The 22984-nt window shown below is 44.4% G+C and overlaps 1 protein-coding gene and 1 long non-coding RNA gene across 3 annotated transcripts in view; both read right to left on the bottom strand.

Annotated features, from left to right (window-relative positions):
- The window catches only part of EXOC3 (exocyst complex component 3), a 344012-nt gene that overhangs the window by 190623 nt on the left and 130405 nt on the right, over window positions 1–22984 (bottom strand). The gene's annotated exons all lie outside the window — the stretch shown is intronic.
- On the bottom strand, window positions 1054–1644 carry LOC143998270 (uncharacterized). The gene is made up of 2 exons (XR_013277814.1): window positions 1545–1644; window positions 1054–1442 (listed from the first exon to the last, which is right to left on the bottom strand). It is a non-coding gene; the product is annotated as an uncharacterized LOC143998270 (long non-coding RNA).

Below are 22984 nucleotides of genomic sequence, written 5' to 3'. Positions count from 1 at the left end.
GGAGAGAGGATCGGTGAGTTGCACCGACACGACACTACACAGTAGAACATGCCAGGCACACTCACACCCCCCCGATCACCCCCCCAATTACCCCTGCCCCCCAGTCACAGTGACACCAATGTCATTTTTTTGCATTGGTGTCATTTGTGGCTGTAATAACTGTTAGGGCAGTTAGGGTTAGCCCCCTTTAGTTCTAATGTACCCCCCTAACCCCCCCAATAAAGGTTTAACCCCGTGATCACCCCCCCGTCGCCAGTGTCACTAAGGCTGGGTTCACATTGCAGCGGTTTATGAGAACGAATGTGATTCGCACCGCACTGCAGTGCAAATCACATCCGATCTCTGTGCGATTCGAGTTCAGCCATACAGATAGTATGGCTGAATTCGCGCCGCACCCGCCGCAAATTCGCACGGGACCCTTTTTTTGGTCCGCAGCAGAATCGGATCGCATGGGTGTTCACACCATGCGATCCGAGTTTGCAGATCGCACTGCGATATGCGAACTGATCTGGGGGTGTCATTAACATTTCACTGACACTCCCAGCAGTTCGCATAGGGCAGTGTGAACTGCCGCCGGGAGGCATGCGATGCGGGAACCCGCCGCGGATTCGTGGCTTTCCTGCATCGCTCCAGTGTGAACCCAGCCTAATAAGCGATCATTTTTCTGATCGCTGTATTAGTGTCACAGGTGACGCTAGTTAGGCAGGTAGGTATTTAGGTTCGCCGCAGCTTTTTATAGCGCCAGGGACCCCCATATACTACCGCATAAAGCCCCCTGATTGCCCCCTAGTTAACCCTTTCACCAGTGATCACCATATAACTGTTACAGGTGACGCTGGTTGGATAGTTATTTTTTTATAGTTTCAGGGCACCCGCCATTTATTACCTAGTCTCACTAGTGTACCCCTAAATTTAGGGGTATCTACTTTCCAAAATGGGGTCATTTGGGGGGGGTTTGTGCCATCTTGGCATTTTATACGTAATAGAGGGAGTTTGGGACTTTAAAATGAAGCACTAGGATAATGGAGGTAGGTTTTAACCACATTGAAAAAATATATATAATTTTTTATTGATTGTTCGGTAACAGATCATAAAAAATAATAAAGATCAAATTCATAAAGTATATAGGCGTAAGTACAGTAGAAGCATGATATATAGTATTCACATATAGCAGCACATAGTAGTAATAAATAAAATAATTGGGTAATATGGCATGGTAGTGCCTATGACAGCAAAACCGACATCAGCAAGTACATCCACATAATAGATATGCATCCACTAGATGTAAAACAAAAATAAATTTAGTATATAGTTAAAAAAGTAAATTCATAATAAAATAAATATAGTTCCATATAAAGTATAACTGGGACATCATTTCAAAAGCTTGACGCGTTTCGTGGGTGTCTCCCCACTCATCAGGAGCTGATGCGACCAAAAAATTCCTATGGAATAGAATAAAGAATAATATAATATACTAACCATATAAATAAAAATAAATTAATGGGGATTTAATGCGTGTAAATGGTTAGCCAGGGCAGACTCACCAATCCGGATGGAAAGTGCAGTGTGCGGCAGTGGGCGTAGGGTGGGCCATGGGCAAGATCCATCACATTATTTTCATTAATCATACATACTATTAACATTTTGTTTTTAGATATGTTGTTTTCAACAATTGCCACACATTCCATATCTGATACTCTTCAACACTGCTGTATCTTTTTGGTTTCGCCTGATATCGCATCCATGTCTATGCCGCCTCAGTTCCCGGGGAGGGATCTTGCCCATGGCCCACCCTACGCCCACTGCCGCACACTGCACTTTCCATCCGGATTGGTGAGTCTGCCCTGGCTAACCATTTACACGCATTAAATCCCCATTAATTTATTTTTATTTATATGGTTAGTATATTATATTATTCTTTATTCTATTTCATAGGAATTTTTTGGTCGCATCAGCTCCTGATGAGTGGGGAGACACCCACGAAACGCGTCGAGCTTTTGAAATGATGTCCCAGTTATACTTTATATGGAACTATATTTATTTTATTATGAATTAACTTTTTTAACTATATACTAAATTTATTTTTGTTTTACATCTAGTGGATGCATATCTATTATGTGGATGTACTTGCTGATGTCGGTTTTGCTGTCATAGGCACTACCATGCCATATTACCCAATTATTTTATTTATTACTACTATGTGCTGCTCTATGTGAATACTATATATCATGCTTCTACTGTACTTACGCCTATATACTTTATGAATTTGATCTTTATTATTTTTTATGATCTGTTACCGAACAATCAATAAAAAATTATATATATTTTTTCAATGTGGTTAAAACCTACCTCCATTATCCTAGTGCTTCATTTTAAAGTCCCAAACTCCCTCTATTACATACCGATTACCGGGATGGAGGCACATACTTGTGCTTCATTTAAAGTCCCAAAATTCCCCTCCCATCTTGGCATTTTATGGCCTTCAAAACTAACGCCCTTAGAAAGCCTGAAGACGGTGCTTGGTTTTCGGGGCCCCGTACGCGGCTAGGCTCCCAAAAAGTCCCACATATGTGGTATCCCCGTACTCAGGAGAAGCAGCAGAATTTATTTTGGGGTGTCATTTCACATATGCCCATGGCATGCGTGAGCAATATATCATTTAGTGACAACTTTGTGAAAAAAAAAAAAAAAAAAGTTTGTAATTTTCCCGCAACTTGTGGCAAAATATAAAATATTCCATGGACTCAACATGCCTCTCAGCAAATAGCTTGGGGTGTCTACTTTCTAAAATGGGGTCATTTGTGGGGGTTTTGTGCCATCTTGGCATTTTATGGCCTTCAAAACTGTAATAGGTAGTGAGGAGTGAAGTCGAATATTTACACCCTTAGAAAACCTGAAGGCGGTTCTTGGCTTTCGGGGCCCCGTACGCGGCTAGGCTCCCAAAAAATCCCACACATGTGGTATCCCCGTACTCAGGAGAAGCAGCAGAATTTATTTTGGGGTGTCATTTCACATATGCCCATGGCATGTGTGAGCAATATATCATTTAGTGACAACTTTGTGAAAAAAAAATAAAAAAAAATTAAAGTTTGTAATTTTCCCGCAACTTGTGGCAAAATATAAAATATTCCATGGACTCAACATGCCTCTCAGCAAATAGCTTGGGGTGTCTACTTTCTAAAATGGGGTCATTTGTGGGGGTTTTGTGCCATCTTGGCATTTTATGGCCTTCACATGTGGTATCCCCGTACTCAGGAGAAGCAGCAGAATTTATTTTGGGGTGTCATTTCACATATGCCCATAGCATGTGTGAGCAATATATAATTTAGTGACAACTTTGTGTAAAAAAAAAAAAAAAAAATTTTTTTTTGTCATTATTCAATCGCTTGAGGCAAAAAAATAAAATATTCAATGGGCTCAACATGCCACTTATCAATTTCCTTAGGGGGTCTACTTTCCAAAATGGGGTCATTTGGGGGGGTTTTGTACTGCCCTGCCATTTTAGCACCTCAAGAAATGATAGGCAGTCGTAAACTAAAAGCTGCGTAAATTCCAGAAAACGTACCTTAGTTTGTAGATGTGACAACTTTTGCGCAAACCAATAAATATACAGTTATTGACTTTTTTTTTACCAAAGACATGTGGCTGAATACATTTTGGCCTAAATGTATGACTAAAATTGAGTTTATTGGATTTTTCTAATAACAAAAAGTAGAAAATATCATTTTTTTTCAAAATTTGCGGTCTTTTTACGTTTATATCGCAAAAAATAAAAATCGCAGAGGCAATCAAATACCATCAAAAGAAAGCTCTATTTGTGGGAAGAAAAGGACGCAAATTTTGTTTGGGTACAACATTGCATGACCGCGCAATTACCAGTTAAAGCAGCGCAGTGCCAAATTGTAAAAAGACCTCTGGTCATTGACCAGCAAAATGGTCCGGTCTGAAAGTGGTTAAAGACACTCCCTTAACAGGTGGGTTAATCAATTTTATTCATTTAAAAAGACCACAACCCAAACAGAGGGGAAATATAGCGTCCTTCCAGGACCCAGCCACGGCGTCCTGTACAATATATATATATATATATACATACATACATACACACATATATATATATATATATATATATACATATATACACATATATATATATATATATATATATATATATATATATATATATATTCATACATACATACATACATACACATTGTATTCAGTTTAGCTAGATTCGTTCCTGTGTCCTTTGCACAGTGTTCACTTATTAAAGCTACCCCAATAGTTGGTGTTCTTCTGATCCTATACCACAGGCAAGCAGCTGCAGTAATTACAGTTGGTGTACTGTGTCCTCTACACAGTGTGCACATAAAGCTACCTGAAGACAATTGTTGGTGTTCTCATACTAATAATACTACAGGCAGGCAGTTGATTCTGCTAGCTGCAGTATAATCAGAATATACCTCCCAGCTTTGTGCAGCTACATCTCCCTGCAGGCCATTAGTATATCTGGAAGGCCAATAAGGAGAGGCAGACAGTCACGAGCCAATAAAAGAGCAAGCAGGCTCTGTGTCAAGAGGCAACAGTGCTGGTCGTGGACACGGTGCATCCTCATCAGCACATGGCCATGGGACACTGGACACGCTTGTCCTTTTTTTTGGCAGCTGGCCAAGTTGAGCCGCAACATGCCGAAGACTTGGTAGAGTGGATGACCAAGCCATCCTCATTCTACTCATCCTCTCTCACCCAGGCTCAGGGTACTATGTCTGGCAAAGCAGCTGCCAACACAGCCTCTTCCCTCTGCTCAATGGCATCAGTCACTCCTTCCCTAGCCCCACCATGTCCTCCTGAGGAGTACCCCGAACTGTTTGACCACAGTGTTGGGTACATGCTCCAGGAGGATGCCCAGCGTTTTGAAGGCTCTGATGATGGTACCCAGCTAGAGGAAGGCAGTAACGTGAGTCCAGGGAGAGGGGGCGCCCAAGAAGGACAGCAATCTGGCAGTCATGTTCCCCCAGCGGCAGCATACTGCCAGGTTTGCTCCAGTGATGAGGAGGGAGGGGATGATGAGGTCACTGACTGCACGTGGGTGCCTGCCAGGAGAGAGGAGGCAGGATGCCCTCCAGGGGCCAGCTTAAGGGCAGCACAATGACTGCATCGCACCGCAGAGCTTTGCATGTGCAGGGCGCTGCTGTCTGCGCGTTATTCCAAAAGTTCTTTGGTGTGGGACTTTTTTAAGAAGAGTGCATCAGATCGCACCGCTGCTATTTGCAACATGTCTCAAGCGTATCTCGCGTGGCCAACACATCAGCTGCTTGGGCAGCACATACTTGACCAGACATATGTCGACCTGCCATGCAGTTAGTTGGCAAGCATACCTAAAAGACCCACAAGAAAAAACAAAGCGGACCTCTCCTTGCTCCTCATCAGCTGGGATCTCCAACCCCACTATACCTTCAGTCCTCTCTGAAACCTGCACTGAGAGGAATGAAGGTGTAGAATTAGTTGTGTCACAGCCAAGTACTTGCAGGCAATCTGCTATCAGTACACCGTCGTCCAATTGTACCAGACAAATCTACCTGCCCCAGCAGCTGCACCGCCAAAAGCAGTTCACTCACAGCCATTCACATGCCCAGCGGTTAAATGCTAGCTTGGCTAAATTGCTAGCACGTCAACTGCTGCCTTTTCAGTTGGTAGACTCTGCCCCCTTCCATGGGGAAGGCATGGACAGGGACATTACCTATCTTTCACGGCACATTGGGTGACTCTGCTGGAGGTTGCTCCACCACCACGCCTCCAAAATGCTACTACTGGTGATTCTGACACACCTCTCTCCTCCACCCCCTCTTCTTCTTCCTCCATGGCCTCTTCCTGTGCTTTGTCCTCGGAACCAGCGGTGCTCCGTAGGCGTTCAAGGGGCTACACCAGTACGCAGGCAAAAGATGCCATGCGGTGCTTGCTCTGGTGTGCTTGGGGGACAGGAGCCACACTAGGGCAGAGATTCTGTCAGCTCTGCAGGGGAAGGCTGAGAGGTGGTTGACGCCATGACAGCTTAAGCCAGGAATGGTGGCTTGCGACAGGGACCGGGCCACCGCCTGTAAAAGAGCTAGAAGAAGGCGTGGTGGCCCGGCAAAAACCACCGAAGAGGGGGACAAGACCCCCAAAGAGGGGGACAAGACCCCCGAAGTTGGAAGAAGAGGGCGGCGGCGAGGAAGAAAGCCGGGCTCCTCCGCTAGTAAAAGAGCTAGAAGAAGATAGCGGAGGAGTCCGGTGAGAAGACCCCCAAAGACGGAAGACCCCCGGAGCTGTGCAATAAACTATTTTAACCCTTGTGTGTTGTGTTTTTTTAACTTTTTTTTACAGGTGAATGGGTAGGGGTACATTGTACCCCATACTCATTCACATAGGGTAGGGGGCCGGTATCCGGGGCCCCCTGATTCCGATAAGCCCCCCGCCCGCAGACCCCGACAACCAACGGCCAGGGTTGTCGGGAAGAGGCCCTTGTCCTCATCAACATGGGGACAAGGTGCTTTGATGTGCTTTGGGATGGGGGGGGCCGCGCGCCCCCCCTTCCCCAAGGCACCCCCCCATGTTGAGGGCTGGTACGGCTCAGGAGGGGGGGGGGCTCGCTCGTCCCTCCCCTTTACTGGCTGGCCGGGTAGCGTGCTTGGGCAAGGGTCTGATGTGGACCGGGGGGAACCCCACGGCGTTTTTTTTCGGCGTTGGGGTTCCCCTTTAAGTCCATACCAGGTGGCGGGGCCAGCGACGTCTCCTTTGCGGGCCCTGCCACTTTCCTCCGCGTGTGTGGACGCCTCAGTTAATTTCAAAAGTACGGCGGATATTCCGGCGGACTTAGTACGCTGTATTAGTCCGCTGAAAAAGTGCCATGTGTGGGCAAGTAGCCCGTTCAGAAAGTCCAGTGGGAAGTCCGCCGGATAGTCCGCTACGTGTGTACGCGGCATAAGAGTACATCCCACTAGGATTAGGTAAAATCTGTATGAAAACTATATTATACAAAATAGAGCTGGATAGGTATATACACACACACAAACACTGAGGGAGAGCGCATTATAGGCTGTATCCAGCTCTATTTTATATAATATGGTTTTCATACAGATTTTTCCTATTCCTAGTGAGATATACTCTTAGGATATACGCTTAGGTATTATTCTGCCTGTGAGGGCTTACCTGCCTCCCTATGGATTGGTTGATCAGCCTAAGGGACAAGGCTCTCACGGCTGTGCTCTCTCCTATAAATAATACCTGATATGCGGTGAGATTCTATCGCCGCTGAAGATGTTAATTACGAAACTTGTACGGCTGTTACATGCACACCACGTGACTTTCAGGAACTAGGGCTAGTGGGTGTAACGCAGCTGGCACGCATGTCACACGTCCACAGCTACCTATGCTATATTTGTTATAGAGTTGCCTCTTCAGGATAGGCACTTTAGGCATACTGGTTTTGCCCTTGATCTGTTTGGGTTTATTTTATGTTTGATTTTTTAACTAATTTCTTAAATAAATTAACTTTCTTGGATACTACACCATGAGAGCCAAGCTCGCTTTTTTTATGAGGAATATTACTGCATATATCTGCCACCGATTGGACATCCAAAATCGCTTTGAGGAACTTTGGATACTGCAGCTTGAGACCACCGGACCATACTGTGGAGTTACAGGCATATTACCCCTGCAGGGGTCATAGGAGCTGGTGAGTGGAGCGCCATAAGGGGGAGCACGAAGTCACCTGTCAAGCACTGTGAGCACCAAAAGTCACCTGCAACTATTTTTCAATAGCACAAACAACTATCTATATCAGAATGCATGCACATATGTGACTCTAGCAACTGCTGAGATGACATTTTGTGTTTTTTTGGTTTTGTTTTTTATGCAATTTTGTCACTTTTTTTTGCGATTTTTCATAATTTTTTGGGTATATACATATATCTTTTTTGCACAGCACTGTGGGGCTCTATTTACCATGGGATTGTTTATTAGTCACCTGACTATTCACAAACACATTTACATTTATTGCCTACATATGGGATTTCACTTATGGATTTCTTTCGGATTTATGTTCTAATTAATATTTTTTCATGTCATGTTAGAATTATCTTTGGGATTTACTCACTTTTTGCCATTGTTGGTTTAGCACCAGGTACCAGACCACTCTGAGGACATAACCCCCTGTGGTATCCACGAAGGGTCGGTTTTGTGAGGAGGTCTTTTGACACTTCATTGACCCTACAGGATACAAGCAGTTATCCCAGTGCTGGGATTTATTATTATTATCTTTCTCGCATTTATATATATTTTTTTCACAATTATATTGCATGAGGAGGTCCTTACAGCCTTTAACCACTTCAGCCCCGGACCAATAAACACCTTAAGGACCAGAGGTCTTTTTCCAATTTCACACTGCGCTGCTTTAACTGGTAATTGCGCGGTCATGCAATATTGCACCCAAACGAAATTTGCGTCCTTTTCTTCCCACAAATAGAGCTTTCTTTTGATGGTATTTGATTGCCTCTGCGATTTTTATTTTTTGCGATATAAATGGAAAAAGAGCGAAAATTTTGAAAAAAAAAGATATTTTCTTCTTTTTGTTATAAGAAAAATCGAATAAACGAAATTTTAGTCATACATTGAGGGCAAAATGTATTCAGCCACATGTCTTTAGTAAAAAAAATGTCAATAAGCGTATATTTTTTGGTTTGCGCAAAAGTTATAGCGTCTACAAACTAGAGTACATTTTCTGGAATTTACACAGCTTTTAATTTATGACTGCCTATCTCATTTCTTGAAGTGCTAAAATGGCAGGGCAGTACAAACCCCCCCAAATGACCCCATTTTGGAAAGTAGACACCCCAAGGAAATTGCTGATGGGTATGTTGAGCCCATTGAATATTTTTTTTTTTGTTCTAAGGGATTGAATAATGACAAAAAAAAAAAAGAATTTTACAAAAAGTTGTCACTAAATGATATATTGCTCACACATGCTATGGGCATAAGTCAAATTACACCCCAAAATAAATTCTGCTGCTTCTCCCGAGTACGGGGATACCACATTTGGGGGACTTTTTGGGAGCCTAGCCGCGTACGGGACCCCGAAATCCAAGCACCGCCCTCAGGATTTCTAAGGGCATACATTTTTTATTTTACTCCTAACTACCTATCACTACCTATCACAGTTTTGAAGGCCATAAAATGCCAAGATGGCACAAAACCCCCCCAAATTACCTCATTTTGGAAAGTAGACACCCCAAGCTATTTGCTGAGGGCCATGTTGAGACCATTGAATATTTATTTTTTTTGTCCCAAGGGATTGAATGACAAAAAATTAAAAGATTTTTTTTTTTTACAAAAAGTTGTCACTAAATGATATATTGCTCACACATGCCATGGTTATATGTGGAATTGCACCCCAAAATATATTCCGCTACTTCTCCCGAGTATGAGGATACCACATGTGTGGGACTTTTTGGGAGCCTAGTCGCGCACGGCACCCCGAAAACCAATCACCACCTTCAGGATTTCTAAGGGTGCAAATTTTTGATTTCACTCCTCACTACCTATCAGTTTCGAAGGCCATAAAATGCCAAAATAGCACAAAACCCCCCAAAATGACCCCATTTTGGAAAGTAGACACCCCAAGCTATTTACTGAGAGGCATGTTGAGTCCATGAAATATTTTGTATTTTGCCACAAGTTGCGGGAATATTACAAACTTTTTTTTTTGCAAAAAGTTGTCACTAAATGATATATTGCTCACACATGCTATGGGCATAAGTCAAATTACACCCCAAAATAAATTCTGCTGCTTCTCCCGAGTACGGGGATACCACATGTGGGGGACTTTTTGGGAGCCTAGCCACGTACGGGACCCCGAAAACCAAGCACTGCCTTCCGGACTTAAATATAAAATGCTACCAAAAAAACTGTTAGCGATCGCAGGGATCAGGCCTGACTCTGCGATCGCTGCAGTTATGTGTTTAGTGTTTTGTAAGTGACATTGATCGATCGATATTGCACTTGGGTGGGCTGGGCAGAGGGGCAAAACGCAGGTGCTAGCAGGTATCTGGGCTGATCCCGCTAACAATGCGTTTTTTTGGAACCCTAAACTGCTGGGGATGCTAGTATAGATCTGATCAGCTCAGATATTGATCTGTTCAGATTCTATACCACTACGGGAGGTTTATGCTTTGCGTGTGGGTGTCCCCGACTCTAAAACCTAATTGATATCACCCGCCGGGTGATCAGGGGGTTAAACCTTTATTGGGTAATAAATGGTGGGTGCCCTGATGCTATAAAAAGCAAACTAACCAGAGTCACCCGTAACACTTATACGGTGATCAGTGGTGAAAGGGTTAACTAGGGGCAATCAGGGGGTTCAAATTTTTATTAGGTAGTATATGAGGGTCCCTGGCGCTATATAAAAACCTGACAGGGAACCTAAATAACTAACTGGCTAACCAGCGTCACCAGTGACACTTATACTGTGATCGCTGGTGAAAGGGTTAACTAGGGGCAATCAGGGGGTTAAAACCATTGTTGGGTAGTATATGGGGGTACCTAACGCTATAAAAACCTGGCGGTGAACCTAAAAAAATAACTAGCTACCTAACGACACTAGTGACACTAATGCAGTGATCAGAAAAATGATCGCTTAGTGACACTGGCAAAAGGGGGTGAAAGGGTTAACTAGGGCAATCAGGGGGTTAAAACCATTATTGGGTAGTATATCGGGGTACCTAGCGCTATAAAAACCTGGCGGTGAACCTAAAAAAAAAAACTAGCTACCTAGCGACACTAATGCAGCGATCAGAAAAATGATCGCTTAGTGACACTGGCAAAAGGGGGTGAAAGGGTTAACTAGGGGCAATCAGGGGGTTAAAACCATTATTGGGTAGTATATCGGGGTACCTAGCGCTATAAAAACCTGGCGGTGAACCTAAAAAAAGAACTAGCTACCTAGCGACAGTAGCGACACTAATGCAGCGATCAGAAAAATGATTGCTTAGTGACACTGGCAAAAGGGGGTGAAAGGGTTAACTCTAGGGGCAATCAGGGGGTTAAACCTTTATTTGGGGGGTAAGGGGCTACCCTGGACCTAACACTAACTGCCCTGACAGTTTTTACTGTTACAACTGACACTGAATGCAGTGATCAGTAAATAAATGATCAATGCAATCAGTGACACTGTGACTGGGGGGGGGATCGGGGGGCGGGGGGTTTGTGTACCTATGTGTCAGTGTAGTGTTTTGGTGCACTTACTTTTAGTCTTCTCCTCGTAGTCCGGTCAAAAAGACCACCCCGAGGAGAATGACATCACTTCCTCCTTCCTGTGTATACAATACACAGTGGGAGGAAGCTTCTCATTGGCCAGGAGCGATCCAGAGGGGGTGGCCAGAAACCAACGTCCATCCCCTCATCACGGATCGCTCCTGAAGCGAACCGGACCGCCGTATCCAGCGGGAGGGGGTCCGATCGGACCCCCCCACCCGCTGGAAGGCAGGCACGTACATGTACGTGCTTGTGCCTGCCTGTGCCATTGCAATGACGTACAATGGCAATACAGCGGTCCTTAAGTGGTTAAAGAGTGAATTGCTATATCGCTCTTCAATCTACAAGTAGCGCTTAGGGCTCTCATTTGGGTGCTTTTTAAAGGGGGACTGCAACCTTTGTTATCATCCTAAGAGTGGTTTAATTTACTATTTTCTGAATAATAAACAGTTACAAAAGGACACTTATCTATTCATAAATGTTCAATAAGTTAGAAGGCTTGATCGGGGGGGGGGGGGGGGGTTGCTCGTGGACATATCACCGGGGGAGCGGGTTTGCTGTGTGGGAGCCACTAGGATGTCGGGGTTTAATACGGAGATAGTACGTTCCACAATCATGTCAAGTCATATCACAGCAGAATTCAGCAGTAGTACATTTACCACCTTTACAAGCAGCATATATGGTAGAAACCGTGTTCATGGTAGAACATATTCAGATGTTGACTACCAGCAAGTCACTGTACCCTCTCTTTAGCCATGGTCATGAGGGGCTGGGGGCGGCAGGCCATCGGCTGGGGGGAGGGGGGTGCAGAATCTCAGGGGGTCACGCTGGGATTTGCATCTGTCATCATGGTTGTCTGCAATTCATGGTTGGCAAGAGTCCAATCAGTCTTGCGATCTGTCTTGCTGTTCGATCTACGATTGTTCTTGTGATCTGTCATTCGACTGGTCGTGCCATCGATCTTGCGATTTGTTATGCGGTCGGTTGTGCAATTGATCTTGCGTTTCATCATGCAGGCGGTTGTGCGATTGATCATGCGGTCTGTCATGCTATCGATCTTGCGATCTGTCATTTGAATATCAATTGTATGTCACACAGTCAGTCATTCATTTGTCATGTTGCACACTCACATGTCATCTGTCATTTTTTCATTTCACCAGGGTTTCATTTCTGTTCTGGCTTGGCAGGGCACGGGCTGTTCTTTGGGGGGGGGGGGGGGGCAGTTGGTCAGTCACCATCCGGCTCTGTGCCTCATTGGCCATCATGGGCTGGTTGCTCGTTAGCCATGCTCGTTTGGGCAGTCGTGATCTCCGTCATTAAGTACGGCACTGTTCGTTTTTTTTTTTTTTTCCCTATATTTACCCACATTCATTTCTGTTTATGGTTTTTCGTCCGATAGATTAACTGCAGGTACTTGTGATATTATTTCAAGTCGGATTTCAGCGTTTCACGCAATATCAGCAAGGTGCATGTTTATGCTCTTTTATCACAGGTTTTAGTCAGATTTAGTTACATTTTAGGGTCTGTCACGTCTACAGCTCCGTACAGGCTGAGGTTACGTTTTTAAGTGATTCATTTTAACACAATCTCGCCTGTACATCCCACGTCATACGTCGCACCATCACCCATTTCATTCATATCTACCAATCGCGGTCTGTGGGTATCGTAGCTCTGAGTGTTCGTTGCTAATTGCCTGTATTTGCCCTGCAGGTTTCTCGCACTTACTCATTTCATACACCTTAGGATGGTTTGGTCACTTATCTCATTTCACGCGCTGTTGGTCTTTTACCATTTCACACACGTTTGTATTTAGTGAGGCACATAGGGGTTCTTGGTGGTACAGTTGTTTCATTCTTATCATCTCAGTTCATTTCTCCTTAGATATCTTATGTCCCACGTGTCGGAAAGCAACGAGTTCGCCTTCATCCCCCCTACCCCTCGTAGGGGTTCGGAGCATGGCAGATCACCATCATTAAGGAGTTAGACTGTACCTAAGCTTGTTGCAGAGCTTCGTTGGAAGGGTATTCCTTTCCCAACCACGGCTAGGAAAGTGGAACTCATTAGGTTGTGGTTTCCATCTCCTTCTCAACCGCTGCCATCTACCAGCACGGAACATGCTTCGGTGCACAACTTTTTAACGCAGATACATGCGGTGTTAAATACACTTTCTACCTCCATGCTGCAGTTGCAGGACAGGATGGAGGTAATTGAAGCTTGCTCAGTTGGTGCTGTAGTGACAGCCAGTGCTGGGGTGTCAGCTGTGCCCCCAGCTCCTGCTCTTCCAAGCCCAGCTGCAGGTAATGTCCTATCTTTACCTTCGGCAGCTCCTTCACCGTTGGTGGTATTGCTTTCTGTGTCCCCGGCCCATTTCATCCCTGCCAATATAAACAAAAAAGGATATTTTGGAAGGGAAGGATGTCAATTTAGCCTCGCTACTAATAGTGGCCCAAGATGTTATGGAGAACAAGTTATTTTCTTGGGGAGAAGTGTCAGTGGTGCTCAAGACCAAGGATCCCAGGCTTAGTTGCAAACTTGATGTCGCGGAATTTACATAGTTAGTCAGGTTGAAAAAAAGACACAAGTCCATCCAGTTCAACCACAAATAAAAAAATAATAATAATATTGTACAATCCCATATACCCAATTCTATACCCACAGTTGATCCAGAGGAAGGCAAAAAACCCCAGCAGAGCATGATCCAATTTGCTAAAGCAGGGAAAAAATTCCTTCCTGATCCCCTGAGAGGCAATCTGATTTCCCCCGGATCAACTTTACCTATAAATGTTAGTATCCAGTTATATTATGTACACTTAGGAGATAATCCAGGCCCTTCTTAAAGCAATCCACTGAGCTGGCCAGAACCACCTCTGCAGGGAGTCTATTCCACATTTTCACAGCTCTTATTGTGAAGAAACCTTTCCGTATTTGGAGATGAAATCTCTTTTCCTCTAGAGGTAAAGAGTGCCCCCTTGTCCTCTTTGTTGACTGTAGTGAATAACTCGACACCAAGTTTACTATATGGACCCCTTATATATTTGTACATGTTGATCATATCCCCCCTTAATCTCCTCTTATCAAGAATGAATAAATTCAGTTCCTCTAATCTTTCCTCATAGCTGAGTTCCTCCATGCCTCTTATCAGTTTGGTTGTCCTTCTCTGCACTTTTCTCCAGTTCCCCAATATCCTTTTTGAAAACTGGTGCCCAAAACTGAACTGCATATTCCAGATGAGGTCTTACTAATGATTTGAACAGGGACAAAATGATATCTCTCTCTCTGGAGTCCATACCTCTCTTAATACAAGAAAGGACTTTGCTCGCTTTGGAAACCGCAGCTTGGCATTGCATGCTATTATTGAGCTTATGATCTACCAAAACCCCCAGATCCTTCACTATGGATTCACCCAGTTGTACTCCCCCTAAAATGTATGATGCAAGCATATTCTTAGCCCCCAAGTGCATAACTTTACATTTCTCAACATTAAACCTCATCTGCCACATAGTCGCCCAATTAAAAAGAGCATTGAGGTTGGCTTGTAAATTGGAGACATCCTGTAAGGATGTTATTCCACTGCATAGCTTGGTGTCATTTGCAAAGACGGAAATGTTACTTTTGATCCCAGATCCAATATCACTTAAAGAAATTAAAAACTAAGGGTCCCAGGACTGAACCTTGGGGTACACCACTGATAACCTTAGACCATTCAGAATAAGAATCATTAACCACTACTCTCTGAAATTCTGTCTTTTAGCCAGTTTTCTATTAATTTACAAACTGATATTTTCAAACCTGTAGACTTTACCTTATACAAGAGCCATGTAAGCGGAACTGTATCGAACGCTTTTGCAAAATCCAAGTATACCACGTCCACCGCCACCCCTCTGTCCAAGGTTTTACTTACCACCTCATAAAAAGAAATCAGGTTTGTCTGACAAATTTGTGGCATTTGGCATTTTCAGAGAAATTGTCTGTTCAGTCAGTCGGGGTAGGAGGGAAGAGTTTGACCTATACCTTCATATGGTGGTGGATTTGGCACACAGGTACGGTGGTTTCACTTTTTATGACCATCATCGTTCCTTTGCCGCAAAAGTAGCAGCTACTTGGACTCAGTTTCAGGTGGTGACGTCTTGGAGAAATATCTATATGTTACTGTTTTGCAGGCATTTCGTATGTGCCAACTGCCAGTCATCAGCACATACCACAGCTTGGTGTCCAAATTGTGAGTCCTCCAGTCAAATGGGGACCTCCAAGCAGGCGGCTGGTGGTTCTTCTGGTAGTTCAGGCCAGGTGGATAAAATGGGTAGACCTATCCGTTATCTGGGTAAAGCTCAGCTATGTAATAATTACAATTACACTGGGTGCAACTACAACCAATGCAGGTTGTTGCACATTTGTTCTAATTGTTTCAGAGCCCACTCTCAGTCCGCCTGTCTTGTCAAAGCTTTCAGTGCTTCATGACTATGCCAAGTCAATATATCCTTGGTAGGGGATTACCTGGAAAACCACCCATCTCCAGCGTTCAGACAGTTTTTGCTAGAGGGTTTTTCATCAGGCTTTCACACTGGCCTTATTGTTCTTCCAACCGAGTCGTTCGAATGTAATAATTTGAGGTCAGCGGAGAATCACCCTGCTATTGTCGATGAGTTGCTGCAGGCAGAAGTGTCCAAGGGGTTCCTGATTGGACCTTTTCATCACCATTTTGCATGTGGAAGGTTAGCCCCATTGGGGTGGTCTGTGGAAAATTTTCCAATAAATAACGCTTGATTTGTCTGCGCCTCATTCATCTCATGCTCCTAGTCTTAATTCTCTCCTCCCCTCCAAGGAATTCTTACTGAAGTATTCATTAGTGGATTTGGCTATCCAGCACATTTTACAGTTAGGTAGGGGTGCTTGGCTGTCCAATGCTGATATTACTGATGCTTTTAAGATGCTTCCCATTAGTCCTGCTCTCTGGCAATGGCATGGCATCAAGTGGCGCGGTCAGTATTATTTCGCTACTAGATTAACATTTGGGTCAAAAAGCAGTCCTTGCTTCTTTAACACCTTTGCCCAGGCCCTTCGGTGGGTTTTGGGTATGTGTAAAGGGTGTCAGAGGGTAATTCACTATATTGATGATTTTTTACTTTTGGAAGACCCAGGTGAACCACCCGGGGATCTACATGCGCTTACAGGACTGTTTTCAGAGTTGCACTGCGCATAAGATGGAAGGTACGACGAAAGTCATCACTTTTTTGGGGATCACACTTGATTCCAGTTTCATGGTTGCTAGTCTGTCCTTGGAGAAGTTGGTTAGGATACGCCAGACCATTCATCTGTTTGTCCGAACCCCTGTCTGTTCCAAGAAAGAATTGCAGTCTCTGTTGGGGATGCTAAATCACGCCATGAGAATCATCTCTCAGGGTAGGGCTTTCGTGTCCAGATTGCTGGCCCTTCTTCCGCAATATTAGGATTCTGACACGGCTGTCAAGCTATCAGCAGATACCCAAGCTGATCTAGTCATGTGGGATAATTTCCTGTGTGACTGGAATGGCATCTCACATCCCACAGCCAACGGATAGTTCTCCCAGAGTGTTTTCAGACGCTGCTGCGTCAGTCGTTTTTTTGGCCATGAATGGTTGGCCAGCCGTTGGCCCCCAGAGGTTTTTCATCTGCCGAAGTTTGCTCTTACCTCAGATTTGTTTGAAATCTATCCGATTCTGGCAGCAGCAATCACATGGGGTCCAGCTTGGTCAGGTAATTCAGTCATCTTCTTTGCGGATAATTTGGCCACAGCCAAAATTATCAATAAAGGTAGATCAGAGTCCCTTCTGATCATGACTTATGCGTAGGTTGACATGGCTGGGCTTCACGTATAAGTTTCATTTTCGATTTTCGGGGTGAATTTATCAGTGGGAATCGCAATGGTGCGGCTGATACTTTTATCCCATCTCAATATGCCTCAATTTTTCTTACAGTATCTGGGTGGCAGACCGGACAGGCCAGCTTGTTCACCCTTACTGACTGTTAGTCATGGATTAAACACATTCCGGACTCAGGCGATGGATCTGCCCAATAGGTCTTCATCCAGGAATACGCTAAACGCGTACACAATGGGTTGGAAGGCTTCTCAGGTTTATGTCTTTATACCCTTCTAGTTGCCTGAAGGATATCAACTATGTCATGTCTTTCACTGCGTATTGCCACAGTGAGTTGGCATTGTCTGCTAGTACCATCAAGCTATATTTATCGGGTATTCAACATTTCAGGTCCCTGCATGCACCTGACAGTGCATCCATTTTTGCTTCTCAACCTCTGAAAGCCATGCTCAGGGGTATGCAGAGGACCAGGGGGAGAGCTCTGTTATCTCGGCAACCTATCACCGGTCACATTTTCTGTGATTTGTTAGACATGCTGTCTTCTTCCCCTCTCGGCACAGGTCCCAGCATAGTGCTTAAGGCAGCCATTTATCTCAGTTTCTTTGGGTTTGTTTGACCCGAGGAAGTGTCACAAGCTAGCGGTCATGCTCCTGTGCTGCTCAGAGGTAGTCGTACCAGATTCCCTGAGCACTGAGTTACAACTGCACAACAACAAGAATAGACAGACTGGTCAGGGGTTTGTGGTAAAATACTAGCAAACTAACAGCAATTGGTACCCAGTTGAACTGTTCAACTCTCATTGCAATCTGTTTGTAGCAAATCCTGTCAACAGCCCTCTGCTCTCCATTCCCACACTTCCTATAACTTCAAAACAATAAATCTCTTAAGTAAGGATTTTACTTGCCAAATTAGGTGTAGATCCAAAGCGTTTCTATGGACATTCACTTAGGATCGGGGCAGCATCTGCAGCTTCCAAACAGAGAGTCCCATCTTACATTATCAAGTACATGGGGAGCTGGAGGTCATCCTGCTATAGCAGGTACATTACCGAGCCTCATACGGAAGTCAGTAGGGCTTTTGCTACTTTGCTGGATTAATTGTTATCCATTTTCATTAAAGCTTTCATACTTTACCTATCTTGTGTCTTTTTCCCTCTTTTAGGCGTACCAACTAGAAAAACCAAGGCACACAGCAGGTCTTGATAGTTAGAGTTACCGCATGTCACGAGTGAAGACTCTGACTACAAGTTAGAAGGCTGGCCAGAGGCCAGCCTGGATTTGTGGGAGCAGTCTGGAGGTATATATCCCTCCTCCTACAGGTCCCTCGTCGGCTCGTCTTCCTGGTTTCTCACCTTCTCATGCCCCAATTTTCATTTCATTCACAACACATTTCTCATACTCCTATTTAGAGTTTGCCCTCTTTTAGGTGTACCGACTAGGGAGACCAAGGCACACCACATGTCTTGGTAGTCACAAGTGAAGACTCTGAGTACAAACAATCGATTTTTCATGGTGACCCAAAATTGTCTAAGCATCAGTTTGATGTAACTCGACGCACGTTTCATGGCTCATGCCAATCATTAGGAGTAAAAATGCTCTGAAATTAAATCAGTGATATCTATAAGTATAGGATATCCTTTAAAACGGAGAACAATCTCTCAAAATAAAAGGTGTGTAACTTATAGTACAACCAAATGGTGATGCCCAACCTTAAATCCAAGGGAAGAAGAGGGACAAGGATGATCATCTCCCCTGGAGTTGTGGTGAGGAGTCCCATCCAGATCAGAGACAACAGCTAGGTGAAAACCAGGTGACCATGTGAATCTGGTATATGCTTAACAGTCCACACTGCTCTGCAAGGGTAGGAAAATGAAATCATGTGAAAGGAATGTGTTGAAGTAATGAAATGAGCCTATACCAGTGAATGAGTGAAGTAATGAATAGTGGTGATTACGTTTATTGAACTTTTATGAATGCAGGAGTGTCTTTTTGTAACTATGTTTATTATGTTTTATTTTACTCTGTATAACTGTTACATATTTATGCAAATGTATTACATTATACCGGGTCCTGTATTTCAGATTGAAACCCTCTATAATGTGATTTGTTATTATTAAATAATTTTACTAATTAACTGAATAAGGTATGCATTCAGTGACTTACCTCATATAAAGTCCCATTTCTTTCTTCCTTTTGTTGTATACATATCAGGGATGGAGGCTTGTCATTGTTACAAATAGGTTGTGTTAGGTCATATCCACTATATGGAGTAGGACGTGCAAACTGCTCTCTACACCGAAACGCCTGCAATATATCCCGATTTCCAGTACTTATCGCATCGCATTCACGCCCTATATACCTCATGGTATAAAGCATTTCTTCCAGTTCCTGTCTCGCCCGCTGCCATGTCTAGAAGAGGTAAAGACTCCCAAGCAGCATTGGATCAGGCTGTCCAAAAAGGCGACCAAACACCACGCTCAGCCAAAGAAGCAGCTCAGAGGCTGTTTGCTAAAGCGCCTCCTGCCACACCAATTCCCTTCTGATCCAGCGCCAAATGCACCTCCTGCAGAAGAGCCTGATCCCAACTGGACTGAGGATCCTGAGGGGTCTGCCACGTGGGACGCAGAGAGTACCCCAGCTATCCTGGCTTCAGACCATGAGCCCAGCACTGTAAACAGAGGACACAAAGCCCACACCTCCTTCAATCTTACTTTACATACCCTGACATCTGAAATCAAGGGTGTAAAACTGGAATTAACACTAGTCTGACAAGATATACAGAAATTAAGAGACCGCACAGAGGCTCTGGAAGGCCGCATGAGTACTGTTGAAGATGATATGGCGCCACTACAGCGCAAAGTGCGCCATGTGCAGTCACCAACTACCACTCACTCAGCAAGATTAGAAGATATGGAAAATAGACTGAGGAGAAATAACATAAGAGCTGTGGGGATTCCAGAAAAGGCTAAGGGGAAGAATCCTGTCACATTTATTGAGAGATGCCTTACAGAAATATTTGGCAGGGAATCTTTATCCCAAATGTTTGCAGTTGAACGGGGCCACAGGGTACCTGCAAGACCCCCACACCCTGGTAAACCACAAGCCTTTCTGTTTAAGCTGCTGAATTTTAAAGATAGAGATGCTATCCTGTACAAAGCCAGAACCAAAGGTGGCGCCATGATAATGTATCCACCAACTCTGGCTCCGTCTTGAGCTCCTGGAACATGTCTCTGTGATGATAGTGCTGTTACAGAAGTGTATATTAAGGTCTTGTGTAACGTGGAAAATCCACGCTTACCCCAAGAAACATTAGTGAAAATAAGGAAATAGAACCTATAATAAGGAGTGAATAATATATATGAAATGGCGCTGCAATCTAAAAAAAACTGGAACATTCAGTTATAGATATATGTGTAAAATAGGAATAAATGCGCTACCAAAAAAGATACAATGTGTGTAAACTCAAAAGAAACAAAACAAAGTTTCATCTATAAACAAGAATTTACACCTAGGTTAATCCGACACCATGCTATAAGAAAAAAAATGTATTAAATTATGTTGGACATTTACTCAATTTTTTTCTTATTTATATCATGGTGTCGGATTAACCTAGGTGTAAATTCTTGTTTATAGATGAAACCTTTTTTTGGTCAGAAACCATGAATCAGACCGAGACAGAAGTACAATTAAATCACACTTGTTTATTAAATAAAAATAAAAAGGTAAATAGAGAAAGCGTAGTCAAAGCATAGCCAGAGTCCAGTAACCGGATCCAGTAGTCAGCCAGTCCAGAAGTCAGGGATCCAAGTAGAGCAACAGCAAGCAGGAGAAGGAGCCAGAAGGGATGTCCGTAATCCAGTCTGAACAGAACTGCAGGAGATGGTATCTTGTGATGTGACCAAGGCGAAGGCAGATATGAAGTGAGCTGGACAGCTTTAAGTAGGCAGGTCAGACGAGCTGGATAAGGAACAGCTGGTAACTGTGGAGAGAGATGGGAGCTGGCAATTAGCTGACAGCTTAGCAGCCAGCCCTGACAATACCCACTCCTCAATGACCCCACTCCCTTGGAGGGCCACCGGGCATGAGGGGAAAAAGTCTATGGAACTCATGGAGGAGGACAGGGGCATGTACGACCAAGGATGAAACCCAGGAGTGTTCCTCCGGACTGTACCCCTTCCAATGAACCAGGTACTGTATGCGCCCACGGAACCTACGGGAGTCAACAATGGATTGTACCTCATACTCCCCATGGTTCTCAACCTGAATAGGGTGAGGATGTGGCACCGAGGTGGTAAATCGGTTGCAGACCAACGGTTTGAATAAGGAGACATGAAACACATTTGAGATGCGCATACTAGGAGGAAGGTCCAACGCGTAAGCCACTGGGTTAATCCTGCGAAGGATACAGAAAGGCCCAATAAATCGAGGTGCAAACTTCAGTGAGGGAACACGAAGCTGGAGGTTGCGAGATGACAGCCAGACCCTGCCCCCAACCTGGTAGAAAGGCGCAGGCAGGCATCTACGGTCAGCATGGGGTCTGTACCTATCATTAGCATGACGCAAAGCCTCCTGGACTTGTACCCAAGTGGAACGAAGACCACGGAGATGCTCCCCTAATGCAGGACTACTCTGCGGAACAAACAATTCAGGCAACATGGAAGGTTGGCTCATAATTTGCAATAAATGGAGACAATCCGGAGGCAGAATTCAAGGCACTGTTGTGAACAAACTCTGTCCATGGTAATAGGTCTGTCCAGTTATGGTGGTCAGAAATATAGCAACGTAGGAATTGCTCCAAGGACTGATTGGCTCGCTCTGCAGCCCCATTAGACTGTGGGTGATACGCAGAAGAGAACGCAAGCTGGATTCCCAACAGTGCACAAAAGGCTCGCCAGAACTGGGAGACAAACTGACTGCCCCTGTCCGAGACAATCACCTAGGGTAGCCCATGTAAGCGAAAGATCTCTCGAGCAAAAATGTAAGCCAGTTCCTTAGAGGTGGGCAACTTCTTAAGTGGAATACAATGACACATCTTTGAGAACCGGTCAACCACCATAAGGATAACAGTGTTGCCTTGGGAGTTGGGCAACCATGGACAGGTGAGTCCAGGGCCTCTCTCCACTGGGTATGGGTTGTAGGAGGCCCACTGGAAGGTGTTGTGGAGTATTACTCTGAGCACACATGGGACAGGCAGCTACGAAGGCAGTAACATCAGCCCGTAGACTAGGCCACCAGAATTGTTGGGAAATGGCCCAAATGAGTTGATTCTTCCCAGGATGGCCAGCTGCCTTGGAAAAATGGTAAGTCTGGAGCACAGCAGTACAGAGACTCTCTGGGACAAAGCAGCGGTCATAAGGTTTTTCAGGAGGAGCATGGACCTGAGCAGCAAGAATTTTGTCACCCAAAAGGAGAAGTAAGACTGGTGCGAACCGTAGCCAAGATACGGAGGAATCATAGGAACTGGAAACCGACTCCGACTTGGAAGTGGAGGAAAATTGTCGTGACAAGGCATCAGCCCTTACATTCTTAGTACCGGGTAAGAATGAGACAATGTAATTAAAACTTGACAAGAAAAGAGCCCATTGCGCCCATCTGGGAGAGAGTCCTAAGATTCTTATGGTCAGTAAGAAGAAGAACAGGCACAGTGGTACCTTCAAGGAGAGGTCTCCGTTCTTTCAAGGGTAAATTGATCGCCAACAGCTCTCTGTCACCAATCTCATAATTGCACTCAGCAGGTGACAATTTCTTAGAAAAGTAGCCACACGGATGCATAGCGCTCGCAGAGTTAGGATGTTGTGACAGAAGGGCGCCAACTCCAGTCTCAGAAGCATCAACTTCTAGTATAAA

Source organism: Lithobates pipiens, unplaced genomic scaffold (assembly GCF_037356315.1).
Source record: "Lithobates pipiens isolate NorthernLeopardFrog02 unplaced genomic scaffold, aLitPip1_a1.2 Scaffold_19, whole genome shotgun sequence".
Lineage (NCBI taxonomy): Eukaryota > Metazoa > Chordata > Amphibia > Anura > Ranidae > Lithobates > Lithobates pipiens.
This window is presented reverse-complemented; position numbering and strand designations above follow the sequence as displayed.